This window comes from Paramormyrops kingsleyae, chromosome 19 (genome assembly GCF_048594095.1).
Source record: "Paramormyrops kingsleyae isolate MSU_618 chromosome 19, PKINGS_0.4, whole genome shotgun sequence".
In the NCBI taxonomy this organism is placed as follows: Eukaryota; Metazoa; Chordata; class Actinopteri; order Osteoglossiformes; family Mormyridae; genus Paramormyrops; species Paramormyrops kingsleyae.
Genome location: NC_132815.1, coordinates 15,869,831 through 15,875,603, shown reverse-complemented (window position 1 = coordinate 15,875,603; position 5,773 = coordinate 15,869,831). Strand labels below are relative to the sequence as shown.

Genomic DNA, 5,773 nt, shown 5'->3' with positions numbered 1-5,773 from the left:
AAATATGTATGTGAGATGTCTGAAAATCACTCAGGTACATTATTACATGTGAATACAGTAGATCGTCACGCATAATATAGTCTTATAAGCAATACTATTCCGTTTTCATCAAGAAATATGTTTATCCAGCGAATTAAATGCTTTCATTTATTATCTGTAAAAACAAAAAACATCGAAAAGGCATGCGATGTTTTAAAATACAGTATATTGCTTGTTTACCACAAGAGCTTCGTAAAAAGACATGAAAACAACAGCGAAACCGTGTACAAATCAGCGCGCGACAGGGGAAACAGGGAAACTGAATTGCCCGGAACACCGGCAGTGCCTTCAGCCTGTCCATGTGTCCCCGCCGTCACGGCGGTACGTCACAGTGTCCTGCACGTGCCTTACACAGTCCCGGTCTTACACAGTGCCTCCCACCCAGGAGGTAATCCACATGCAGGCCACATCTTCAGCCTTTCAACCAGGGCCTTGCGTACATCCTCCATTGTGGAGATTTTTTTTTTTGGGGGGGGGAGGGGGGGGGGTATTTCATGTTCACTTTTCTGTTTTCATTCTATTTATTGTATTATATTGCTATAATTGAGATACATTACAAACATTTGTAATGTTTTATGTAATCATGTTATCTTCATATTCTCTAAACAGTACTTTGCTGCATTATTTAATTGTACTTTATACCTTAGAACCCCTCTATCATTTAGATATTTTGTCTGTATAAAGAATTGTTTTTATTTTGTCTAGTTGATTGTTACTTCTGATAATAAGTGACCATTATAATAAATCCATCCATCCACCCATCCACCCCAACAGGTGCACCATAAAGGGGGTTGGGGGGGCAGTTAGGACGATTCCAGGGGCCTAAAGGGATTCCAAGGGCCCAATATGATATGCTTTCATGAGGCCCAAAATCTCTAGCAACAGCCCTGCCGTTCAGGATCCTGGAGGTCTGTTATATATTATTAAAATATGTATTTGGGAAAATTCTGGTATTTGTCGATCATTTTTAAAAAAAATGCAGAATCTCTTGATTTTGAAATACTACCTGTTGTGAGCAGTGCGATGTAAAGAGTACTCAGGGAGTAACGTCATGTTTGAAATGGCTGCAGTCCGACCTGCCAGCATCTTCAACTCTACTTTCATTCGTCTGCCAGATTCGTAATTTACGGGTGCTTCTCTAACGCAGGTGCCAAGCGTCACAGATTTCCGCCTACTTACCCGGTATATCACTTTAGAGCTGTATCTTAAGCGTGTTATCAGCCGAGAATTATTTATACTTAAGATGAGGATCAAGGTGAAAAATCCTATTAGAGCGAAGGATCATATTTCACGCTGGTGGTCATTAAATGTAGAAAATAAGTTCGCTTTTCATTAACAACGGTTAATGAAATTTAAATACTCTGCGGGAATAATTTGTGAAGAATACACGTTCGTGAAAACTTTATATAATATTTTTGAATCACATAAAACCTTGTTTTGTCGTCCTAATTTTCCTTGACATAGTGGTCGAAAACAATTTTACTTTCCCTCCCTATAATGCAAAAAATGGTTTGGTCTGGGCATGTCATGAAACAAATTCGAATATTTTCCAAAAGCAGCGTCTTATTAAGCGCAAGTAGCACCAGCGACGTACTTACCCACATAGCAGACAGGTCTGGCCCAGATCTGGCGTCAAGCCGGCATTGCTGGCTGAGTTCTGGCATGGCAAGTGGTATGTCAACCAGATATGGGCCAGGTCTGGCAATGATGGCACTGTTTACATTATGGCATGCCAGATGTGGCCCGATTGTGGTTTGGTCTATGTGGCCCAGGCACATAGAAGACAGGTCTGGCCCAGATCTGGCGTCAAGCCGGCACTGCTGCCCAGTTAGCAAGCACATGTGGGCCGATTTTCGCTGAGTTGTGGCACATTCGGTTCACTGTCAGCAACGGTAAAAAATTGCGGGCCGATTGTGGGCCTAGCACGGCGACGATTCTGGCTGACTGTCGGCATTTTTAATCTGGGCCAGAACCATTCTGAGCACGGCGAGCGATTCTGGCTGACTGTCGGCATTTTTAATCTGGGCCAGAACCATTCTGAGCACGGCGAGCGATTCTGGCTGACTGTCGGCATTTTTAATCTGGGCCAGAACCGTTCTGAGCGCGGCGAGCGTTTCTGGCTGACTGTCGGCATTTTTAATCTGGGCCAGAACCGTTCTGAGCGCGGCGAGCGTTTCTGGCTGACTGTCGGCATTTTTAATCTGGGCCAGAACCGTTCTGAGCGCGGCGAACGATTCTGGCTGACAGTCGGCATTTTGCGTGTCGGACGACTTTGGCTGACAGTCATCCATTTCAGCATTGGTAACATGATTTGTGTCGTACCTAGCCCTCACCTGGCGTAAAATTCTGGCCTGATGTCAGATAAATATTCTCAAAAAAATTCGAACCAGAACTAGTCTTAACATGGAAGATCATTCTGACTACAGTCTATAGGAGGGGTCACCAACATGGTGCCCGTGGGCACCAGGGCGCCCCCAAGGACCACATGAGTTGCCCACGGTGACTGTTCTAAAAATAGCACAACTCACCATTGAGCATGGCGTCTAAAATTTAATTTTATCCTGTTGATATTCTTCTTTAATCACATTTGCATTTATATAGATTTGAAAATGGCAATATCTAAAAGAAAGCATTTAAAACGTGTTTATTATACATGATTTAAGAAAAATGTATCAAACTGGTAGCCCTTCGTAAGGCTCAGTACCCGTGAAGTAGCTCCCAGTTTCAAAAAGGTGACCCCTGGTCTTAGTCTATAAGAACATAAGAAATTTACAAACGAGAGGAGGCCATTCGGCCCATCAAGCTCGTTTGGGGAGAACTTAACTAATAGCTCAGAGTTGTTAAAATCTTATCTAGCTCGGATTTAAAGGAACCCATGGTTTTAGCTTCCGTTACACTAGCAGGAAGAATATTCCATACTCTAACTACACGCTGTGTAAAGAAGGGCTTCCTCAAATTTGTTTTAACATGTTCTCCCGCTAATTTCCACTTATGGCCACGAGTTCTAATATTTAGACTAATACTGAAATAGTCATTTGGCTGAACAGCATCCAGACCCGTTAGAATCTTATAGACCTGAATCATATCCCCCCTTAGTCTCCTTTGCTCAAGGCTAAACAGATTCACTTCCGCTAACCTCTCCTCATAAGACATTCCTCTAAGACCAGGAATCATTCTCGTTGCACCTTTTCTAAGGCAGTATATATGAGGTTCTCATTTCATTATGTTGTATATGTAAATCTGCAAGATGTCACCTGGGTCTGTTCGAGCATTGGTAATGCTTTGTCCCATACCTGACCCTCATCTGGCATAAAATTGTGGCTGAAGGCTCTGCTCTCTATTATATCATAACCACTGTCTGTTTGGGATAAAGCCTATACTAAAGATCATGAGAAACACAATAAAGGGCTAATGGCTGACATACAAAAAGACTCCAAGCACCAGCTGTTGACATAGTACAGTCCCACTGATATGATAATTTTTTTGTTTAACATTGGAAAACCATTAAAACTTATTGGATATTTTTTGTTAACTACGGTATATCGTCAATCATTATTTTTCATCTAACATGTTTACTTAAAAAAGGAAAAGTAAAAACAAATGAAAACATTAATTTATCTTCTCTAAAATCTTGTCTTTTAAAAATATAAACCCGTTTGGAATACTTTGTGTATAGGGCTTTTCTATTGACCGTTCGGTATTTGATCATCTACGCTAAACAACCAATCCTGAAATAAGTGGGCGTTAACGTTTCAGTTTAGACCAATCAATGTCCTTTAGACGTCACTGCAATTTCACCGGACTTTGAGGCTGTTGACGGCGTCGATCGACTTTAGATGGCTGATTCAGTTTGAATAATAACGAGCGAATTGTGGTAAGTGAAATATTTCAGTTACTTTTAAAGTTCCATTTAACCTTTTTAGTCAGAGACTTTAGCTTAAGATTCTGTCGGAACGGTATGTTGGGAATGATCGTTCATTTTAAAAAGTCGGTTCAAACAAGTCACACGCCTTGACATAATATTAAATACAGGGCTCTCGAGTTTAAATCAGATGTTTAACGTTAGATTACATCTGCAGAGCTCTCAAGTCTCACGTATTGTGTGTGGAACACACGCATTTAACACAACAATCTCCCACGCCAAACGACATTTCTCTGTCTGAGAAGTGATAAAGCTCGCGCCACAGCTAATCCAAACCTGCACCTTCTATTTTTTTCTTTTCATGGGGGACATGTCACTTCAGTCCACTGCTCCTTTGTTGCTGGTGATATCTGAAACTTGTTTGGTTAAAAATGAGCACCGCAAGTTCCAATTTACGACTTTGTGCATTTAATTCCTAGTGATGGAAATATATCCTTATATATATATATATATATATATATATATATATGCGTCTAATTGATCAATCGACAGATTTATCAGTTATGCATGATCATAAGTTGGTAAAGTTGTGTGTCATATTAAAGTCACAGTAAAAAAAAACAGGGATGAAATTCATATGGAACAATCATATATTCTGTGCAGTATTGGATATAGCAGCCTTATGGACAGTTACAGTTCAGCAATGAGTGTTTTTTATGTCAGATCAGAACAGATATTACATTTCAGATTGCATACATATATGCATACAACTTTGACGTGTTGTGAATTAAATGGTGAAATTAACAACCCTGTTTAAATATTGTTTACTTGTTCATGATATTCTGTCATGGACATAATGATTCATATCTCCTTATTTGTGTACTACTGTATGTGTTTTGGAATTGTTTTATACTATAAATGTTGGGTGCTGTCTTGATCTTGATGGTATGATTTATGTTCTATGCCTTAGAAGCAGGTGGCATTAATAGTTTTGTGTTGTGTGTTGTGGCTGCAAAATTCCTTAACTAGGAGTGCAACGGACCGGGAGGCAGAGAAAAACATTCAAAGATGGCTTCAGTTGGCACCTGACAGGGATGGAGGAATGAAGGAACATGCAAAAAGGGCAAATGACACTTAATTCCATTGTTTGTGATGTATTTACTTGTTTTGTATTTGGATGTTTTTGTGTGTGTTTTTGACCACCCAAATTTCACATTTTATTAACCAGTTTTACAGGGCCATGTTCTTAGATATTTTGTATGTTGTGAAGTGCTTTAAACGCCTCATCTGTCTGTTGATGTTACAAAGTAAAGTGTAATTAAATATCAATCAGTGGTTTGTTGAAAAGCATTTATATGTTGTTTATAGTAAAAGTAAAAATAAACTTTATTGATATCAATTGTGTATCCATTGTGCTTTATGATGTCACTGGGCCTGTTATAGCCCAAATCAGGTAGAACCATGTCTGGGCCATCACTGGGCCTGTTATGGCCCAAATCAGAAAATCCATGTCTGGGCCGTCACTGGGCCTGTTGTAGCCCAAATCAGGTAGAACCATGTCTGGGCCATCACTGGGCCTGTTATGGCCCAAATCAGAAAATCCATGTCTGGGCCGTCACTGGGCCTGTTATGGCCCAAATCAGGAAGAACCATGTCTGGGCCATCACTGGGCCTGTTATGGCCCAAATCAGAAAATCCATGTCTGGGCCGTCACTGGGCCTGTTATGGCCCAAATCAGGAAGAACCATGTCTGGGCCGTCACTGGGCCTGTTATGGCCCAAATCAGGAAGAACCATGTCTGGGCCGTCACTGGGCCTGTTATGGCCCAAATCAGAAAATCCAGGTCTGGGCCGTCACAGGGCCGTCATTCTT

The 5,773-nt window shown here is 40.8% G+C and overlaps 1 long non-coding RNA gene across 1 annotated transcript; it reads left to right on the top strand.

Annotated features, from left to right (window-relative positions):
* Positions 1-3,810: 3,810 nt before the first annotated feature.
* On the top strand, positions 3,811-5,300 carry LOC140581140 (uncharacterized). The gene is made up of 2 exons (XR_011984181.1): positions 3,811-3,913; positions 4,931-5,300. It is a non-coding gene; the product is annotated as an uncharacterized lncRNA (long non-coding RNA).
* The last annotated feature ends 473 nt before the right edge of the window (positions 5,301-5,773 follow it).